General features: G+C 39.5%; 1 protein-coding gene and 1 long non-coding RNA gene across 2 annotated transcripts in view; both read right to left on the bottom strand.

Annotated features, from left to right (window-relative positions):
• The window catches only part of LOC132911628 (complexin), a 330,756-nt gene that overhangs the window by 246,594 nt on the left and 60,470 nt on the right, over positions 1-23,692 (bottom strand). The gene's annotated exons all lie outside the window — the stretch shown is intronic.
• The window catches only part of LOC132911631 (uncharacterized), a 271,608-nt gene that overhangs the window by 246,594 nt on the left and 1,322 nt on the right, over positions 1-23,692 (bottom strand). The window lies entirely within an intron of this gene.

Genomic DNA, 23,692 nt, shown 5'->3' with positions numbered 1-23,692 from the left:
TAATAGTGTCTCGTTGCAAGTAGAAGTGAGATTTCAAGATTTTTGTGTATACGTAAAAAGTTTTTACGAGACTTGGAATACTTTCGTTAGCCGCTGTGGGTTCTGAAAGTTGGCTAACTTCGGTCCATCCGAAAAACAGATAGTTGCCGGGAATTGACAGTAGAATTGGGCGAAGCATCCAAGTCAAATGCAGACTGGATCGTCGAAAGACGGTCACGGTGTATTCTTTCTCAGCGATCGATACGAGAGGAGACTCTTTGATTCGTGGCCCCTTTCAGCGATAGAGCTTTGCTCGCCTAAAGATCGAAGATAAAAGTACGTTTCATAAAAAAAACCAACCTACCCTACGTCAAACGCGCTGCGTTTCGATCGGAACTCGAGTATCAACGAGTAAATGGGAATTTCTCTTTAGAACGATCGAAAAGTCCATTGCTCCTGTTACATTTTCTTAAAATCTGTGCACCTGAATTCCGCAAAATGATTAAAGATCGTAGAGATTGCTACATAGGAGGTTGAAACCGTACGTGAAAGGTTGAACGCATTTTTCTGGACTGTGTTCTCTTATGATTTCTCGATATTGAATCAACCGATTTCTTCTAAATTTCATATACATTATTAAGTATCTTATAATAAATACTTATACAAGCAAAATAATTAAATGGCTTGATCGAGACATCGTATGCGTCAATAGCAGCGAGTGTATTAAAAAGAACCATAAATCTCCTTCGAAAATATTTCTATTTTACGTAGTAAAGATTATCCCAAACATACTGTCCATTCCTTCTTAACTATCGAAACCGTTATAATAAAACGCGCGGAAGATAGAAATGTAAGCTTAACGGCGCTTAAATAAATCCACTGACGCGATATATCTTTTAATACCATTAAAAGCGTTGAGCGATTTTACCGTTTTCTCTATCATTGAATTATTTTCTTCTCGTCGTATAAATCGTCGTATCAACTTACAGACGAAAGAGTGGAACGATCGTGAACGAATTATCGTCAATGAAAAAGGATGGATAATATGGATTGGTTAGGACTTGCAATAAACGTTACAAGGCAAATACGAGCGTCGATTCGTGGCCTTTCGCCGGACTGCTACGACCTGCAGCCTCGATTGCTCGTAGGGTCTGATAGGAAAAACGATTTAAAACCGTGCTAGTAACTGTTTACAGCGCATAAAAGGGAGCCTCAGACCCGAGAGTAACGTGGAACGTTGTTTCGTCGACAATTCCGTTGATATTCCCGTCGCGTCGTGAGGAAGAGAAAGGAAACGATAAAGGAGCACCAGTAAAATCCACGGTTTTTACGAGGCGAAGTTACCGACTCGCAGCCGGACTCGACGCGTCCTCGTGCGGCTTATCGATTTCTAATCTACCAGGGTCTGCCTCTGCGGTGGGAATTCACACTCAAAGCTCGTGTGTCCCGGGCTACGCGGCCGAGATTGCGGATTCCCAACCAGCTGATGTATGCCATTATGGAGGTCAAGGAACAGCGACGATAAGCTAGTCGGTCGGACAGGAGGAACAGGATCGACTTGTGCGGCGGCGTTTGTCTCTGCCGAGTTAATTCCTCAAACACGCTACTAACCTGGTGAGGGACCATCTGTCTTCGTATTTTCCATCCTAATTGATCTTCAATGATCTCGAATGATCTGCAACCATAGGTGGCTGTGTTCGTCTTAGGAAACCTTATCGGAAGGCAAAGACGAAGAAGGAAGGTATCGTTCTATTTTAAAAATTAAATTGAGCCCGAAATTATCTCTCCCACGCTTCCACCTGTGGAGAAAGCTATTAACGTCAAATGACGTCTGCCTTGAAATTGGGCAAGTTTCATCTCGCGTATTTTTTTTCTGTCTGTATTTCGCAAGACTCGAGAAGAATTCGTGTGGACAAGTAATAGGGAAATAGGCCAATGTTTGTAATAACGAGTCGATTTCGTCATGCGGAAATGATGCACGTGGCTTTTTGATCTTCCTAGTTTGAACGTAATGCTATATGGATACGTTTCGAAAGAAATATTTCTGCTAAATAGCGTTTTCTTCCCCAGACCGATACGCGAGAAAATGTAAAATGAAAATAGCCATTTGCGTGTATTCGTTCTGTATTTACCCTGACATGTCCGACCACGTATGGCTAATACTACTGAGAGAGCTAAGAGAGATACGGTAGCATTCAAAATCGAGATAATTCTGTAAGAATCATGGAAGAGTTAAACGCAGAGAGGCAGAAATTGAAAAAAAAAAACCGAGCATGTTGTTATATTATTTCCATCCTTTATCGAATACAACTTACAGCATTTATTTATATCTAATGAGTATATATAGCTCGACATCCCTACGATATTCTCTTTCAACCGTGAATTATTACAACCATACGTTCCGTGTCTCGAAAGTACGTAACACGGAAAAGATCGCACGCGTAAGGTGAGGAAAGAAGATTCTGAACGCGTTCTCTATGATAATAAATTCAATTTCCTCGCGTTTCTTCCCCGGAATTTTCGTGTAAAGGTAGAACGTTCTCGCAACCCTTGCAAAACGGCGAACCTGCTTCGGATCGCCATTAAAGCCGACGGCATGTGTTTCCTTGGAAATACGCGGCGGGTTTGTATTTGCCTAAAATTATTCTTTTCCACCCCATTACTCGAAGTACGGGTGTTACGTTGGTGTTTCGAGTAAACGACAAGGGTAAGGGAGTTGAAGTCGAAACGGAAAGGGAAGCACCGCGTTGATTTGCCAAACGACTCGAGGGGCGTTGACGAAAAAAAAAAACACGATAAAATCATCCATCAAGTTGGTCGATGGTCCTTGAGGAAATTACATGCCAAAAGCGTGTTTAAAATCGTCCAGACGATTCAGTTCTGCTCAAAGAAGCCAGATATACAGTAGCTCGCAAAAGTATTTGAACACTTGCTATTGAAAATATACTAAGATGTATCTACATTTCCGATCGGTTTCGAATTTTATTAATATAATGCTGATATTCGTATCTCATTACGTTGCTAGTGGAAGTTCAAAATGTTTTATATAACAGATACAACGTATACGTATATTATGTAAAACGTTTTGAAGTTTCATTAACATTTCCCACTAACATTTCAATAACATTATATAGCAGATGCAACTTCTACATATGAATATTACATAAAACATTTTGAATTTTCATTAACAGCACAAAGAAAGAAACACGCGTGTAATTATACATATAGATAATATACATACATAATGATATATAATAATTAATAATTGATATGATATATCTATTACACAAAACATTTCGGACTTTCATTAACAAGATAAATAGACATGAATACCATAATCGCGTTAATAAAAGTTGAAACCAATTTGCAGATGTACAATGTACACTCACTTTCGTAAATATTACAACTGAATTATCACATATATAGCGATCCTCCTGCTAGACAGAAGGATTAATCAGTCGAATAAAAATCGCTTTTATGATAGACGTTTACGGACGGAATTTTTCACTTTTGCGTGTTTCGAGTTCAAAGGTTAGCTGTTTTTCAATGACGCTAACACACGTGTGCCGAAACATCAATCTAGATTGCCCATTAACCTTTTACGCCCACGTGATACGTCCGTTCCTCCTCTTGATAACGCGTTTCTATAGTTTGGTCGTTTTCACCAGCGTTTCATATCGCCGTTAGCGATCAAGGACGAGGATAATTGTTTCAATGATTCCGTGACTTGGCGTAAATAACGGGATACACCAGAGTAGTGGGTGTAGCGATTAGTTAAGTACCTAGGTGCGTGAAAAAGCACGTTTCGAAAGGATGTAGATATAAGATAAAAATAGCTATAAAGACCAATGTCTTTTTATCTTCGATATCTTTCGCAATTTATCAGTGACTGTGAATATGCGAATAGCTTTAAAAAAGAAAGTCAAATATTACAAAATAACGAGTATTAGGTTGTCCGAAAAGTTTCTTTCGTTTTATGAGGAGATAATAGACGCACAACGTTTTTTGTTTTATATTATTTTGTCGAATTACGTACGATCCATTTTGTTCTGTTGAGATAAACATCGCGACATTTCATAGACTTGGTTTCACGTTTGTATGAAGGTGTATTGTTGTAAGAAACACGTTTGCGAAAGAAAGACACTTTTCGGACAACCTAATATTAGTAATAATGAGACGAAGCAAAATCAAAATAAGTTTCCTACAGTATTCAAATTCAATACTTTATCAACATTTTTATTGAATTTCCATATTAACAGCTAATGTTACTAAAATATTTCGTGCGTTCATTCTAACTTTTTAACGAGACTCTAAATGACGTTCTACGTTTGTATGACATTTTTCGTTCGATTACCTAGGAACATTTTGTATAATAAGAATGAAAAATCGGTCCTTCAAGCGATACGGGGGCACTGGGTAAAATTAGGCGCGCTTTGAATTCCTTTCGCAGTGGGAGGGACGAAAATTCCTTGTCTCTGCAGACTGCACGCGGCGATTCGTTTACTCTAATTGGATTTAAGGCCGGTGGTGGCTGCGTCAAAAGATAAGGACCGTCCGCTTCCTCTCTCCCGAGGTCCGACCTATACGGAAATCGTATTGGACCTAGCGCGCGCCAAACTACATCAAACAAACAGGAAACACCGCTGAATCGTAACGGGTCACTCGATCATCCCTCGAAACGATTTTCCTCCTCTCCCACAGGGAAATCTGCAATAACCGCCCACAACATCCAACCATCTGCTTTTTTTTCTTTTTTTTTATGGTCTTTACATTCGAAGGCGTGCAATAACACGAGAGTTTCCAAGAAAAGATTCGTCCCTTCGGGAAGAGTTTCGTATTCCAATCGGAAAGTTTCACGTCGCGCTAAAGGGAAAGCACACGTCCTCCGATAATACTAAACAATTTCGTTGTACCGCAAGTAGACACGGTCAAACATTTCGGACACTCGCAGATGAAATCACATTTGGCAGATGGAAAACAGCTTGGAACTCAATCATGTTAAGTGTATCGATTGCCAGCATTCGAATGGGGAATCTTCGTGAATAATAAGCGACAAGTGACGTCAGGTACGTTTTATGATCCAGAGATTCACCAAAGATTCATTCTATGTTTCTACGAAACTGAGGGAGAATGATATTAAATATTTGTCAAGTACACGAGAACTTGGTTGATTCTCGATTAGGCTGAAATGAATAATCAGCGGAAGCTTGTTCTGTACTCGAAAATAATTGAAGGACGTAGAACAAAACTTGTCTGTTTGAAGTTTGAATAACTTACAGCGAGTTAAAACAATCTTAGAAAAATAAATTGAAATTATACAAATGCATCCTGAAACCAATATGGATCTATAAAATCTATGAAGTCCAATTCGACAGATTAGCTGCTCTATTTAAATCCTGTGTTTCTAATCACTTCGATAAAAGTATAAATTCGCATAAATATCTGCAGCGGAGTAATTATTCACGGCCCTAATTTCGTCGTAGAATCGATTATGCGATTTGTTCGAAGCAATCAGCTGAAATCATTTGAAACGACCAAGCTTCTGGTCTCGACAACTTGTGAAAGACAAATTTTGAAGTATCAGGCTTCGCGTATGGTTGCCCATCTGCCATCCTTATTGTTGGAAAGTTGCACGGCCAACATCCAGCGCATGTAACGAAGTTTCGGGTACAAGTGTACTACGGTTGCCAGAACAAATATTCGGTACATGGCAGGTGCTGCGTTGTTTCGCAGCCAGAGACCAGGTCCCGTTAAAGAGCTTGTGGACAACATCGGCCACGCTCTGGTTCCCGAGCTGCCCGCTCCATTTCAGATAGTTAGGATTATATCCTGTATTTATTGCACCGGTTCCAGTTGGACCGTAGTTGTTCCAAGTTAGCCAGGGCATCTTCCCTTTAAATCGTATATTTGGAAAGCGGCTTAATAATCCTGCTGCCGCTTGTACTCGATTCGGTACCCAACTGTTTGCTTAACTGCGCCAGATTCTAAAACTTGCCAACATTCTACCGAAGGATCACAGACAGACAGACAGAGGTAGGTTTTATAGCGAACGATCGATGAATTTTAAATTGCGAAATGTAAGATCTTCTTCTTAAATTATCTTCGTTCGTTGTCATATATTAGAACTAACAATAAGCGTGTATTTTATTTCGTCCTTAGGCCCATAACACGTTTCATTCGTTTTAGCGTATTAGAATCCATTCAATAAGCTCGTAGGTAAATGTTGGGGGAGTTCCTCAAGGAATATTTTTCCTGAGGATGATGAGCTAATCTATGATGTACTGACCAGTGCAACCAATAATTTCTTTTTCTTTTATGGTTGTTGCTTGAAGATTCTTCCTTGTTTCATTGTGCGCCTGACTGTATGACTAGACATCAAATTTTTCATTGAAATCTGTCCAAAGTTTCGATGTTTGCCGGCGAATTTAAGAGCTATGGGAGTTGCGAATGAGAGAGGCGAAAGCATATACTCGGATCTAACTGTAACTAACTGTGACTCGCAATGATCAGACTCGAAGACCAGAGTTCCGTTTATTTTCGAATTATTCTCGTGGACAACAGAAGTTTCATTCGCTTCGAATTTGTTCGAGAGATCAAAGTGCTCCAAGTTTCCTCTTGCAAATGGCTATTCTCTAACTGGCTAGCCGTTCTAACGCAAAGAGAGAGAGAGAGAGAGAGTGAGATTGACCATGTTCAAGTTCGAGGTTCGTCGCGGCTCGTCGCGGCACGCAGTTAATTAGCAATTATTCCGGGGCCGTGGCCTGGCGTCGCTAATCGAGTTCCCAACTACGCGACTCGATTCGACGCACTTAAACGTAGCGACGATCTATTCACCGGTTATCGAGCCGATCGGAAACCACTGTGGCTGACAGCCCGTTGTGCTGCCTTAGCTCTTTAGCTGGTATCACTTTGTCGCAAATGGCACGAACGCTGACACGTCGATAGTCGGCCTATCGTTTCGTCTTGTCACGAAACACTGTTACAGAGCAGAATTCAGTCAACGTGATATAGCAGCAATTTTATGATAAAATACGAGCACGTATAAGTCAAAAATATCGTATTCAGTCTAGCTGGAAGACTTTAACGTGGACGAAAACCAACGAATGGTACGCTACAGTAGAATTCATCCTTATTGGAACGAAATTTTAGTTAATGCCTGATTAACTGAATCCTGCTGAACGATTCCGCTAGTTTAAAAAATACTAAGACAGAAAAACTGCAATTACACGAACTACAGTTGCGTAAACTGGGTTTTCCACCAACAAGTTCCAAATTTATTTTGTGGAAAAGACACTGTTCCCACCAGGAACATGTTCGGACATAGTAAAAGTCTTCACAGGCTCGCCATAAAAGTTGGACATGTCGCGAAACAGACCAAGCGGTTACGGAGCAAAGTTCAGTAACATGGAACGACAGGAATTTCACGATTCGAAGACTTAAACATGAACAAAGAAGAAGAAGAAGCAACGAATGAATAATAGACTAGCATATTTTTCAAATTTATTTTCTCAAAAGGACAGACCATTCCTGCCAAAAACCGATTTGAACTTGGAAAAGGTCTTTTCGGCCTCATCGTAGAAATTGTGAAATATCCATTTCCTGGTATAGATCAAAAAGAAAATTTTCGAAAAGAAACGCTGTGGGAGGTTTAGATAGAGTCGCACGACTTGGGTACGAGCAGGGACAGGGTTTAATTAAACGCGACACGAGGAAGAGGTTTTATTACGAATTACCTGTGCACGCGTCGGTTCATTGATAGGGTAAGTGGACAGTCTCGTTTACGATGGGGTTGGATTTATCCTCGGCGGCAGGAAGATTACGAACCGTCGTTTTATTCGACTTTTCCAAGGGATGGGTTCATTGTCCCAGTCGCATTCCGATTTCGTCTCCTCGAACGACGACCTCGAATGGTCTGCGAGGATGGAACGTACGAGCAAAACAGAAAACGCGATTACCCTCGGCGAATGAACGCCGCAACTGCCACATATTTGCCTCTTTCAACGTTTCCAACTTTTATTTCCCCAATTTCATGCGATATCGTGCTGAAACGAAAATTGCGCCACTATTCTCTGTTCGCGAACGAGTCTTTTTATCGAGTGTCCATAGAAAAAGAGGGGTCGAGTTTTAAAAACTGTTAAACTCGCATAAAATGATCGAATCTTTCATCTTTTTATCTCGTTTTAGTTTCAGCCCACCAAAAAAAAAAGATTTCAAATATAAAAGAAGGATCTTCCATATAAAATTCAAACGAAAAATGTCGCGTGCCAATAACCACTCTTTCATAGTTGGCTAAAATTTCAGAGATTGTCTAACAATAGAGAAATACGATTCGAAAATGACTCAAAGAACGTAACGGAGTTAATTAGATCGAGAAGAATAATTGCCGTGGCAATGATAATGAGAAGTGCCTGATTGAGAGAAACGATTGAAGATCGAATAGCTGTGTCGTTGAATCCACGTGGAAAAATCGCAGGAATTTTTCTATTTCCGATCAAAGACCAGGAATAGCCATCGAGGTTTCTGCTATATGAAATACGAACGCCGCGATCTGGGCCAGGCCAGTGTTTCAGTTGAAAATTCATTAGAAGACACGCGAGAATCTAGAACAACACTCGACATCGCAACAAATCGATTCTTCCAATTACAGCTGGAATCGACCGGACCTATTTCCCAGCCCATTTTCTCCTTCGCCTCCTTCCTACCCTCGACTTCCTTCGCCCCTTTACACACTGCCTATATATTTATCTGTTCGCTCGACCGTTTGCCACTGTATCTGCCTATTTATCTTTGCCACTCTCTGTTCCACCTGATTCCCCCTTCTTTGTACCAGCCTTTGCAGCGCGCTTTTGTGTCTCCAGAAACAAACACGCTGATCCGCGGATGATACGGCCAGACTCGTCCAACAGAGTAATTAATAGCCGTGGACAAATTCTGGTAGAAAGACTATACTCTTGAGTAGAAAAAGATATTCCAGATGATTGTATAGAGAAAAGAATATTTTAGTGATTTAATTGTTCCTGATATGTATTGTCAGGACCAAAGCTCCGAGTAATTTCACTTATATATGTAGAAACTTTTTGCGGATATATTAGCTGTGTTATGTAAAATATTTTGATATTTCAGTGATATTCGTGAACTCAATATTCACCATCATATTCGGCTAAGATCATCGTTCGATGTGTATTAATTTGTTTATTAAATATATGCCGACAGTAGGTAATTTGTGACTTCTACAGATGTATATGTAGATTCTATACATTCCAATTAAATTTCGAAAAGTTTCGTGCAATATAGAGTGGCCATAAAAAGCATTTTTACGGTACTCCATTTATTTCTATATTACTTAATTAGGACCAAGTGTACTTTTTATACCATTTAGTAGTATTTTCATGCGACGGTAAAAATTTGATGTTACAAAAATAAAACTCACGTACGATCTCATGAAAGCAAAATGCTTTACAAAATAAAGGCATGCGTAAATACTTTTTATAGCCACTATATAATATAGCGAGAGTCAAAAGTGTGCATACGCCCTGAGGGCACGAAATTTATTCAGAAGCTTTTGCACACATTACTGTAGGAATACAAATTATCACTATCAAACATAGGTAAGCTGTATAGGCTTACCCTTAGCTTATAGGTTAATATTATACGATCCTCGTTCCTTTAAGGTGTACACTAGCTTTTGACTCTCGTTGTATGAGGATAAGAATTTAAATATCGTAATAAAAATGAAATATACATTGGCGAGAATTTTCTATAGTAAGTGTTCAAATACCTTCGTGAGTCGTTTCAACGTTACAATCGAAATTATTCAGAACGTCGGCCTTGATAATACACATCAAGAGCAATGAAATCGGCGAGGTGTGGCCCTTCCTTTACAATTACCGACATTTCACCCTTGTCTCCAAGGGTGGCTTTCAGATGGCTGCAAGTCGGTTTAATAGGGCTGAACGAGCGCACAGGGTAAAAGGGAGAATCCCGTTTGCGTCGACATCCCTCTCGCGTCTCCAAGAAACAGGATTTTTGCGCGTCTCGATGCAATGCCATTACGTCTAAGTAAACGCGAGTTGTAGCGAGAGAAAACACATTTTCCAAAGACTAAGATGTCGTTGGTCGCCAATGAGATATAGAATAGGGCGAATATACGAGAAAAGGTTTCAAAAGAACAAGCACGTTTGACGCCATGCTACTTTTTCCTCATCGTACGTGACGCATTTCGTGAGAACTTGACCCACGATTCGAGCCAAGGCCATCAGAGAGTCGAGTAACGCAGCAGGGAATCGACGATCGGTTCGAAGAGAAGAAATAGACGAGGCGGAACGAAAGCACGCGGAGGTGTAAGAACAGCTGCTTTGGCTGTCTCTAGCTGTTCTTCATTTTTCATACAATCGAATCCCACGAACGCGTTTAATGGCTAAATGAGATCAGTTTCGCTGGAAACGAAGCAAATGGTTCGTGTATACGCAGTGTCTCGAAAGCTTGGTATCAAACTTAAAGAGCATGTAGCAGTGACGAAATAAAGATGAGAGATCTGAAGAAAACGTGGATCCAAATATCGTTGGTTTCCAAGTTGTAGAGCGTTCTCACTTTTGCAGAAATGTGGTATATTTGAATGCCTGCGGTAAAATGAAAAATGGATTGCGGATGGCACGATCAGCTCGTTCGTCAAAAACAAATCTAACAAGCTTTTGTCTGTGAGGACACTTAAAGAGTATATAGCATATAGCGAACCTATTACTTCATCGAGTAAATTAAAACAGCGAATCGAAGACTATTGTCGATAAAAGAGAGGTAGGATATCCTTCAACGTATATATACTTTAATGAGAAACCTAGTAGACGAGACACTGCAACCTGTGGATAGATCTTTATCGATACTTTATCGATAGCAAGATCTTATGTAAATTCATATTTATATAAACGCAACTGAAACTAATAAAAGTAATGAAACTTAAACAGTCGTTTAATGTTACAGACATTAAACACTATACATACATATATATATATTCTGTGAATTTTTGCATATTAAAGTTCCCCATAAATGCATAAAAGTTCACAGTTTACTAATGTTATTTAGATCGATATTTATTAAGAGCTTTTCGTTTGTTTCGATAACAATTACATGTTCTCAAGATTTGACCGCGATTCTTTAACACACCTTGTATACATTTGTATATCGTTCGTATACATATGTACTGGGGGAATTACAATCAACGCGATAGTATCGAAGAGACGAAACGATGGTCAAAGGCGTACGACGTGTCACAGCGAAAGATTACGCGAGATATGTTCACCCTCGTAGCAAGACAGCCCCTTTAATTAGTGCTCGAAGCTCTTTTCTGCCGAGTGGCCTGGGTCGAAACGCCTCGGAACACCGGCTTTAGAAAACCTACGCCGCGGATATTCGACCCAGTTTTTTGAGTATCCGTGCCACAGGAAAATACATAGACGGTATCCAGGTCTATGACAACCCGCTTCCTTCTTCCTGCTCCTCCGTCGTTCTCGACGCTCCACCAAAGTCTCTCCCTTTATTTTTTACCTTTCTGTCCTCTATGAGTACGAAACAAACCCGGTGAAATAACAGAACGAATATGGAACGTGGAGAACGACCGTGATATTCAGACCACGAAACTGCTCGCAATTATTTAGGGAAGACGTATCCAGTCCACGATATCCAGCAAATGTGAAAGTTCAGCTCTCTCAACTGGAGTGCGCGGGCGTTGCATCGCTGTTTAGATCCTCTGATGGATTAATTTCAATGTATCCGACCGCGTTTCTTGTCGATTTCTTATTTTATTTACGAATTACGTTAATATGGAACGGTCGGCTGACTTATCCTCCAGTCGTACTACTTGAATTTGCGTTATCTCTCACTTGCTGTAGCGATATTCCATGGTGTTTGTTCTTTTTCGCGAACGTGCTACTTCGAGAATCAAAGAAACAGCAGGACGAAATATTACACAATTTACTATCTCAGAGATACGCGCAATTTGCTAGCGTATTCGTGTTTCGATCGTAGTTATATAAATTTCCGCGAATGGAGCGATCGAGCTAGCGAAAGCTCTCTCCGTTGACGGTCGCAGGAAATGACGAGCAGTTTTATAAAAGCTTCTGGGAGTACGACGAAAGCATTGCACTATCATGGGAATCTAAAAAGTTAGTTAAACTTTTGCACGATCTTCCGCGTTTGTTTCACGTCCAATATATTTCGAAACGTGTTTCCTGTTTTCCATTTCCTCTTCCTGGATGGACACTAGAAACAATATCGATGACTTTCTTATATCATAAATTGGTTTCTGATACGCGAAAAATCGGCGATATGGTAATTTATATCGAACGATAAAATGAGATAAATCTTCGAAAGCGATATCCATTTCTTACGCTCGCTTTGTAACGAGAAACTCGGTTACCTGCTTTCTATTGTTATAAATCGTTGTTTCGACAATTTATTGCTCGGATTGTCGAGGTTGCGGCTCCGGCCTCGCTATAAATTTTAACTATTTTGCCTGCGGTTCCGTCACCGCCACGCGTAGCGGTCCTACTTCCGCGAATCTTCTCGTCGTTACCTCAAACATCCGCGTTCCACTTCGACAACTTGTACATCCTCGCATTTCTTACGACTTTCTATGACCAGACCTTGTTCGCCTATGAGGACCATGAATATGCACCTTTGCTACAGTATGCATCTTTCAACTTAGTTCTTCTTTCCACTTTTCATTCCAAACTGGGTAAAATCAAATTATTACGTAGCCTGTGTACGATAAGTTGCAGGAGATGGAGCAATATTTTAAAAAGTTGTGGTACGTGTACAGTTGGTTAAAAAGTTGAGGCAATGTATATTTTCTGTAGAAAATATCTTCCAAATATTTTATGTCATAAGCCATAAGTTCATAACGACGCGATTCATCCGCAGCAAAATTCCCAATTTATCGTAAAAATATTATCTACCGCTTGTTTTTGAAAAAGGCAAATTGAATATTGTAATATAATACGATCGTATTACCATCAAATAATTATGTAACGCATTTAAATCGATACACAAAATTGGAACGAAATATTAGGTTCCGAAAAGTTTCTTTCGCTTTATAAGGAAATAATGGGTGCACAACCTTTTTTCTTTTATATTATTTTATCGAAATAAGTATGATCCATTTTGTTCTATCAAGATAAATATCACAACGTTTGACAGATTAGGTTTCATGTTTGTATAAAGATGCATCGTTGTAAAAGACGTGTCTGTAAAGAAAGATCCTTTTCGGGCAACCTGATATCATGCACACCAATAGGCCTTTCTTTATATTTCGTCCAAACTGAAGGAATCTTTTAACGTTAGATGGATACAGTGGGGTCTAGAATGGCCCGATGAACGCGAACGAAGCAGAAGTAGAAAAAGAGCTCGTACTTACACGTGCAATGTGTAGAACGAAAATTAACTAGCAAATAACCACAACGTCTGACGCGTATTTCAAAAATTATACAGGTAATCTCTGCAACTAATTTGCATCGAGTTAATCTCACGCAATGAAAAGAATTTCTACAGGACCACGAGAAATACCGGACACACACGTTGTGACGTAGCACGTGAGACGAATGCTACTGCGTACACGTTTTCAAGAATGCCGCTGACAGTGAGTTATGAAAATTGCTTAGCGAGGTTACGAAAGAACCGCGAGAGAAATGTTCCTTCTTGTCTTTTTATACGCTTCTGAACATATCGTTGTTCTTAGGAAGGGGAAAGGGTGCGGCTCTGTGGGTCGAGAGAAACGCGACGGCCGGGAAACGAAAACGAACGGTGAGAATTTCGTTTATGCAGATGCAGTCAATTATATCCTGTCTGCTTATTTGACACCGTCGGTCTCGTGTGCCCAAGCCTCATCCTCTCATTTTTGCTCAGCTGGCGTTGCACAACTTGTCCCGAAATACGTGGCACAGCCGAGGCTGCGCGCCCTGGCAAGATTAGTTATTAGATTACAAGGTCGGCTCAGAACTGCTCGGTAATGGAATAGCTATGGAAATGGGAAGAAAGGTGGGTCCAACTGCTGTCTGATGTGGTAACCTTGTGGCAGCCATTATAACCGTCCCATCTCTGTCCTTTAAGAACAATCTTCATTCTCTGTCCTGATAAACTAGCGTCTCCGAATCTTTTTTACATCGCAGACCCTTTTCATAACAACCAAATGGCCTTTCACTATCGTCACCTTTATACACAGGGAAAATATTTTTAAACCATTTGTATGGCAAATTTGTAAAAATATGCACAACGCATAATATTAGGTTGTTCAGTTTCTTTCGTTTTATGAGGAAATAATAGACGTTCAACGTTTTTTGTTTTATATTATTTACGATCCATTTACGTACGATCCATTTTGTTCTCTTGAGATAAACACCGCGACATTTCACGTTTACATGAAGGTGCACTGTTGCAAAAAAACACATTTACGAAAGAAAGACACTTTTCGGACGACCTAATACATATCGCACCCTTGCGGTTAACGTGAAGGGTGTCACAACTCGAGAAACGAAGTTTTCCAATGATCACTATAAAGATGTTGCAGAGACATCCCTCGATTAATTATGAAAATCTCACTCGTCCATCTTCGTAATTTGGCTATTACATGGCAGTTATGTCGCTTTTACTGGCTTCTCTACCACTGTGCAGTGTATTAGAACTGCGCCTTGTTATTAGTCGCGCTTTGACGAGAAGGGTGATTTTCCAGGCTTTAAGAAAAATGGAAGAAAAAGATCGCTCGAACCTGTTTTGTCAACTTTTTCTTCATAAACTAGATTTTAATGTTTCATAGGTAAACTTAATTGGTAATTCTTCGACTTGTGTCACTTTTCACGCAAGGCTGCGATATCGTATTTTGCGGAATGCAATAGTAGAAAATCAATTATATATTTTCTTGTTCATTTTAATGTACAATATTAGTTTATCCGGAAAGTGTCTTTCTTTTACAGACACGTCTTTTACAACAACGCATCTTTATAAAAACATGAAACCTAATCTGTCGAACGTTGTGATCTTTATCTTGATAGAACAAAATGGAAAATGGCGAAAATGGCTCGATGACTGGTTTGCCTCAAAAGAGAGACAGTTTTTTTAGCGTGGCATCCACCAATTGCCAGACAGGTGGGAAAAATGTATAGCTAGCGATAGGCAATACTTCGAATAAAATATTTTTAATCATTTTTATACAATAAACGTATATTTTCTATAAAAATTCCGGTTTCATATTTACATACCTGGTAAAAGGGAAAATGTTGTGCATCTATTATTTCCTTATAAAAGGAAAGAAACTTTTCTGACGACCTAATAATACGATCCGCGTGAATAGAAAGTTAGCCGAAATTGTCTCTGCGACGAACGTGTTAATGAATGAAAGAAGACACATTAGAAATGGATATTTCAGAATATATTCGAACTTAATAGTCGAATATTCTATTATATTTAATATAACTGTGACGATCAGCCAGAACGCACTACGTCATGTACATCGAGGACCCAAGTGTCAGACTATACTGAACTAATCGATGAGTCTTAATCAAGCAATATAGATGAAGACATTGCTGCAAGCGCGGCAATAATTTTGCGTTTGCGTGATTCAGATTGATTTTGTTGAATGATTGATAGTGAACGGCTACTTGATTAATAGCGTCGACGAATCCATATTCCGACCGATTGGATGCCAGCACCTTGAACAATTGTTCGATTGCTAGCCATTAAGGTCGTATATCCTATCATTACGAATCGTAAAGTACTCGTGGACGAGAAATAACAAAACAGACGAATCGTGATGTTCGACAAGATCTTTTTGGATCATGTATGTTTCCTTGCACTGTTATCGAATCATCAAATTACCTACATACTATACTTATCTTTCGTCGAATTGCAAATATAACTGTGACAGAAATGAGTGGACGTGAAAAAGGTTAGAGGATTATTCCACGAGAAAAATTAACAATTCCAGTGACGCATCTATCTTAATAAACTGTTTAACCATACTCCATCAAAGTTTCATCTTCGACAAATACCATTTGTACGTACTACGTATATTTTTGCGTAATTTTAGATAACGAAAATTCCACATCAAAGGACCAAATATCTTTGAACAGGTTTTCGTTCTGATCATTGACATAAGGGACAATGTAACTGTTATACAGAATGCTGAAACATACGCAAGCTTCATCATTAGACGTTCAACGTAAGTGTTGCAGGAATCAAGTTAAGGAGTCAAACGATTCACCGACAGAGTATCGCGCTTATGACATTGAGGAGCATCGAGAAAACGGGATTAGGGATTACGCGTAAGCACCAGGGAGTTCTGCCACTGTTTGAAGTTCGCCAAAGTTCTTGACAAGCAGCTTCTTGTCACGACAATATCGCGAAGACGCCTTTCTTGGAGTGATGCAAGAAAATTCATCGCGAGCGAACAAGCAGCGTTCGTGATTCACGAAACTGACTCCGACAACCTACAGACTAAGAGAATTTGTCCTGAAGCGACTGTATTAAAGCAAGTCTGTGTTACGTTGCACTCTGACCGCGAATTTTAGCCTGCGTTATCACTAGACTATACATTTATGGAAAATTTAAAGGTGTAAGAAAATACACACTGCATATAACATGGAAAAATATATAAAATGTTCAAACTATAGTAATTATTATAATATTTAATGGACGAAACGAACCACTGCCCAGATTTTATTCCTCTGAATATATTCATAAGAATTTGAGTTTCCATGAACATCTGCCTCTCTACTAATGGTTCTTCAAGTTTATCCAATTTTCTCTAAGTCTTTTAATGAAGACATAAATTTTACGTATCTCTACCTCGCGCTATCTACACTGACAATCAAAAGCGTTTTATTCGCATCTCACCTAAACGAAATTTATTCAGAAACTCTTACGCGTGTGTTGCATAAATCGAAGATTGATTAAGATACAAAGTACGTATGAATACAAATTAATAATAAATGTATAGGTAAGTCCGTATATAAGCCAATACTATGAAAACCTCATTTCACGTACAGTATACATATACTTGTGATTCTCGTCTGTATGTACGTTCAATGTATGTGTCTATTAATTTCACGCCAAAACGGAATTCCTAATACAAATCCACCGTTGCATCCTAACCAGATTCGATTCGAAAATGCTAGTTCCCTTGAAAATGCAAGGGAACGCTACATGGTTTAACTGCGCTTGCTTTAATCGAATCGAATAATCGTTCGCATTATTTTTCATCGTTGCGCAATTTCCACGATTGCCGAATCGTCTGCGGGGAACAGAACGGACGAAAGAAGAGGTGCGAGGCGGCAAGCACTCGGTTTTGCAATTCATGAATCACTAATTACTCCGCAGGCTCTCGTTAACAACGAAACTAAAGGACCGCCGGGACTTATCGATTCAGACGGAAATTCGGAGGTCGAGGGCGGAGAAGGGCGGAATGTACAATTTAAAGGGAAACGGCGGACTTGCGACGTAGCAAGACGTTTAAGTGAGTCATTAATTGCATTAAGTAAAGTGCGGTTGCCACGTCGAGGGACGCGTACCTCGGCTAACCGACACGGATAGAAGGTTCGCGGAAATTTGACCGAGAATTTAACGGGACGTGCCACGAGTTTTGCCGCTACTGAAGATCGACATATTTGCGGTAGCATGGCCATGTTACGCGTCGCTCCGAAGAAATGTAATTGTCGTAAATGAATCCAGGCCGTCTAAATATTTTATCTCAGCAAAAGCGATCGTCTTCGCTTCGCGATTGCGCGCTCACCTTTGACTCTTCACTAAATCAATTATAGATAAAATACGGATAAAAAGAAGACTGATGTACTGGCTAACTAGTCGAAACTCTAAACTCAGCATAGAAAATAAACTAAAAATCTACAAAAGGATAATAGAACCAATTTGGATGTAAGGAATACCACTATGGGGAACAATAATAATGAGACACATAAATAAACTAGAGTCGCTACAATCGAAGATACTGAGAACAATAGTCAACGCCTCATGGTATATCAGAAACGAGGATATACGCAAAGGCTTAAAAATATCAACGGTCAAAGAAGAAATCGTCAGGTACGCGGAAAAATATAAGCGAAGAATGGCAACACATCCAAACCAGCTGGCTGCTGAAACGAGCAAGACTCTCATAGAAAGAAGACCAAAAAGAAAACACCCCACTGACCTCACTAAAGAAATAAAATAGTCAAACTGGAAAGTGGTATCCCGCTGGGGGTAGCATGTTATTTAGCAATTAAGCTAGAAAAATCTACCAAATGTCCAGCTGAATAAATTGTAAAGTATAAATTAAATAATAAAAAAAAACCTATGACTCTTCGTGATAGAACGTAAGAGAAGATTGAAAGATTGGAACTTGAGAGAAAACCTCTTCTATCATTAACTCTTTTACGAAGCTCGTACGTCACATGACCACGTCGAAAACCACATATTGTTAAGATTTGTAACTGTCACGACGATGGATGAATCATAATGCATTTCCTATTTTGCGATCCATCATGTAGGGAGTATTAACCAATAGATGAATAACTACATCCAAAATCCATATGAAATTCTTTTTTTTTTTTTATATTTTCAAACATAGTCACTCACTACAGCGTATCGTTTTAATTCACAGTGAAAGGGTTAGTATCCTAACATTGAACCTTCAATTCAATTTTATTTGCTAATTTGTTCGGAAAGATCGCAGTGTCCTTATTATGAAATGTTTCAACTAATACTGTTTTTAAATGCATATAATAAGACACATTAAGGAGAAGCGTGAAAAATTTGTTAATAAGAGAAGTTTCTTTTTTATGGTTAGACAGCCTTATACATCCAAGAAATGCTGTTCATCTCTATCTAATTTAGCTTCGTTTTTATACATTATGGACTTTACGGAACTCACTTGAAAGACATAGCCAAGAAATGAAACACTCTAGAAGACTGAAAAAGCTACCTAAAAGTTCACCACCGAAAAGGATGAAAGTTTTTCCAAAAGATGACTTGTGCAGTTGTAAATGACAAGCGGTTTACTTCTAGTTAAGTCTTTCTTAACTTTCGCTACGAATTTTCCAAACAGCGTAACATTTGTTAAAACTATTTTATTTTGTAAACATAATATGTAAACATATTTACATATTAAAAGATGTTTATATATTTATAAAAGAAGCTCTTTTCACAATCCTGTAGCTGTGTTGAAATCGTGTTGCGAAAGTATCGTATTATACGCGGGATGTTCGTATTTTAAACTCGTGAAAGATGTCGACAATCTTCCTCCACTGCATTAAGAAAACTCCATTGCGGTCTCATTTGAATATCGAAAACGTAGAAAGCCTCGGCTTCGACACGCTTGGAAAATGAGAATCGATCTCGGTGGCTTGACGTTCAAGTGTAAAATACGCGGCATTCGCTAATCAAATATCCAGAGCGTCCTCGGCCGGAAATCAAACGGGAAACGGAAATCTTAGATCAAGGATCCGTTCATCTCGATCATCGATGGAGATCGCGGTCGGATTCGAAACGAACACCGAGAGCCATCTCTGCGATAAGGGTCGGAAACGTTCGAGGACCTGCACAGTCACCTTCTGTCGCGTGCGCTAGCGCGTCAAGGACGAAAATTCAATTTCCCGCTATCTGAACAGTGGCAAACGGATGCTGGCGAACTTACTTTTCCAGCGGACACGTTCTGTCGCTTGCCGGAACTCCATTGCCCCGTATTACAAGAAGAAATCAACGAAGAAGTCGAGGAGATAGGGAAAACGCAAAGAAAAAATCACGGTTGCTGGTTATCTCTTGTAGAAAGTTTGAAAAGTTAATTATAAAGAGGAAAGAGATACATTAACGATCTTTATTAATGACGATAATCTCATGGTGTATAAGAAATTGGAAGTTTAATGTATGTCTACTTGCACGTAGACCTTATAGGGAAACTTCAGAGACTGATACGCTTTGTAAATCAAATAAATAATTAACAAAATTTTCTCGTTTAGCTCTTTAGAAAATGTACAAATTTTATTCGCTCCACTTTTTCGTATCTTTTGACATCTACTATTATCGGAACTGTTATAGATACATCATAACGCTAGTCTTGTCTGATTCTTAGTTCCAGGAATTAAAATGAAGATATGCCTATCGTGTTTGCATATCAATGATCAAGTGTTTGACGTTTTCTCGGTCGTAAAATAATAAACGTCTAACAAGTAGCATATGTATCCCTCACGAAGACACTGCAATTTTATTAGTTAAAAAAGAGGACAGACATTTCGAGGTAGCAAATTGAAAATTCTATGAAAGCACGAGACAAGAGCGCTTATTTATTGGACATATAGTAGCGTTGCGTTAAAATCAACTTCTTTGTTAAAAAAAAAAAAAAAAAAGAGGAAAAGAAAGGAACAGGCACTTCATGGTAGCGAATGAAAAATTTTAACAAAGCTGCGAAACAAGAACAAATATTCACTCGTTAGATATAGCACTGAGCTAACACTTCGTATTAATTACAATATTCTGTTAAAATACTGAAAGGGAAATATAAACAAACCTCACGAAACTTTGAAACTTACGGAGGCAACGAGAACACAATTTCCCGAGGAAAAAGCGACGTAAGAGATAAACGAAAGAGATAGAACAGCGCAAACGTTAATACGAATACCCGAATTTCTCTGCAGCGTATCTCTCGAGCTCGAAAGGTATGAAGTTACGGCAACACGGAAATATTTTGAACAATGGCAAGTGCGCGCATCGTGCGAAGGGAAAAGCTCGAGCATTAGTCAGACAAGAGGCATTCGTTTCTGAATGAACTGACGCGCGATATTAAGTCGTCCCATATATCAAGCCATTTCAAAGAAATAACAAGGTCTTCGAATGCAAAGAAGGAGGCCAAGAAGTAGATAAATAGACAGGCGTACGAAAAGATGAACAGACTACTGTGAGTTCAATCGAGCGCGCGAATCCTTTGCACGACCCTCCCAGCCGCGATCCTTTAAATCCTCTTCCCCTATCGACCCTCCCCGCTCGCCAGAGCTTTTCGAGTTTCCCGACGTAAACAGTGCTGGCCTGACTCGCTGAAAAACTGGCCATTTCCGGCCATTCCTTCTCCAAACTCCCTGTTAACCTACATAAAATAACGAAACTGCAACAACTCGATATACATCTCCGTTTGTAAATATTAGGACACCGGCTGGTTTCATATGAACGCGAAAAGTAATCCGAGGTATCGAAAAAACGATCGATCAATCAGCAATTCGATACGTGTAAAAAGAAATATTGTTAGATCTATTTAAAAGAATGACAGTAATATAGTAAATTATAATAATCGTATATTAACGCTTGGATAAATTTTTGAAGTAAATCCTGTTGAAAAAATTGAATTAGACGATTTATAAAATCGTCTATAACACGCGTGGAACGAAATAGAAAGAAAGATGATTTTATACGAAGTCATATGATTTTCGTAATTGACCATTAAATTTGAAGGATTTTAAGGATTGTGTCAGTGTAGAACAGCAATTTGAAATATTTAGCTCGTCGGAAGGATAGCCACAGTCAAATTCTAGCAACGAGCATTGCCAAATTTCCAGCAAACAGTTGGCACAAGCACATTAAATGAACCACCGATTCCTATTTGCGTTTCGAATAATTTTCAACACAGCATACCTTTTGATCTACGCCGTCCCTTTTATAGGTGCAACTCGAAATATATTCGTTTCATGATAATTTTCCAAGGTAATAAGTCTCCTCGGAAGGTCTGTGGTCATATAGTCTGTAATTCCGTAATTAGAAACTTCATCTCCATGGTCGAGTCCGTCGTGAACGCGGTGCAGGCGCCTGCACGTTTCGCTCATTCTGCCTTTCATTTCTAATTCCAGGGCCCACATGCTGCGGCACAGCTATTTGTCTGTCGGCCGTCAAACGCAGCCTGCAACGTATTGTTTATAATTCGGCAAATGGCGGTTCCGTTCGGGGAGGCAACACGAGATACGCCAGTTGTTCCTGCTGCGAGCGAGAGACGAGACGCTTGCTCAAGACTGTAATCTAAAACCGAGAAGCGTCGGGAGAGACAAGAGACTGCAACCCGAGGACCTTCTTCGAGGATAACCCGCTCCACCGCTCGTGTTCCAAGCGTATAAACACATAGAAACCGCCAGCTCATGCTCTCCTCTGCCATATTCTGACCGAAAACAAACAACTCTGGGTTTCACGCGTCTACACCAATCGAGGTGGAGGAAGTTTCAGGAAAATTGCATTTCCACGCAGTCGCAGCGTATCGTAAAAGCGGATACGTACTTGCAAGGCCTGTAATTCGCCTGGCATAAAGGACACCGATGCATCTATGAAATTGAAACGCACGAATGGCAGTACGTGTGTTGGATGCTTCGGCCGCCCTGATCATTGAATTAGGATTTCAAGTTGGTTGCGAATGTCAGCAATATGATAACGACGGTGATCCTTTACAGTTACAGTAGTAATGGAATTTTAAAAAGTTTCGTGTTACACATGCAGCACACGCCACTGACCTCACTAAGGAAATAAAATAGTCAAACTCGAAGACGGTATTCCTCTGGGGTAGCCATCCATATGTTATTTAGCAATTAAGCTAGAAAAATTTACCAAATGTCCAGCTGGACAAATTGTAAAGTACAAATTAAGTAATAATAAAACAACATGCAACATATTCATAAAAATTTCACAGGATAAGCGTTTAAATACTTTACCTTCTATTTTCTCTTATTACAGCTCGCATTCTTTCCAATTTGCTTCATACGTACTACCGCGTCATGTATTCTGTGTTCTCATCATTTTACTAAACATTCCGGGTTTTTGTATCCGAATCGAATAGTATAGTCGATGGTGAGTTAACAGGCGAATTAACTTGGATTCTCTTTGATACGATGTATTAGTAATAAATTGAATAAATAATTGCTACAGACACATAATCGTCAAGGTACTTAGTAATAACGCGAACAACCAAGAACAGTTTGCTATTCGTCTAACGTAATCGATGCGCATACTCGTTCTTCTTCTTACATTAGACAAGATATTTTTACGTGTAGTTCTAATTCGGTAGTCAGAGAGTGTAGCATAGGTGCCTCCGATAAATAACTGTCGCCCTCGATGAAAAGCCGCTCGGGCGAATTTACATGGAGCTAATTTATATGTACACAAGACTATTGTTCCAGACCCCGTCACTCTGATAAACGTCCAGCTACTGTTGCCAGTATCTCGACACGCTAAAGTTTATCGGGTATACGATACGGATCGTAATGCATCCTTTATTTTCAGTCGAACACTCGAATAACACTCGTGCAGAATTAACGCGTAGCATCGCAATTATTTGCGCGGTTGATAGAGACAAATCAACCGAGGCAAACGTTGCGGCGATGATAGAGCGTTGCGGCGACGAGCAAGCGTCATAAAGATCAAAAGTTATTTCAACGAAAGATAAAAATTGACAATGACGAGGAAACTTGCGAGTATGGTTGCTTCCATGACATAGTGACCTCCTAAAAAGCATCCAGTTAGTCGCGCACAGTTCGTATGTATCGCGTTTCACATTGTCAACTTTGTAGTTCAACTCCATCTCGTCTAAAGTTACGTTTTCACAGATTTCGTATACTTTTTATGATACTGTCTCTTGTTTCCATTGCTGGTAGCTCTTCCGGTGTTATAATAAAATTTTGCTCTTTGTTTATCATTAGAGTGCTCTTTTTGACTT

This window comes from Bombus pascuorum, chromosome 11, assembly GCF_905332965.1.
Source record: "Bombus pascuorum chromosome 11, iyBomPasc1.1, whole genome shotgun sequence".
Lineage (NCBI taxonomy): Eukaryota > Metazoa > Arthropoda > Insecta > Hymenoptera > Apidae > Bombus > Bombus pascuorum.
This window is presented reverse-complemented; position numbering and strand designations above follow the sequence as displayed.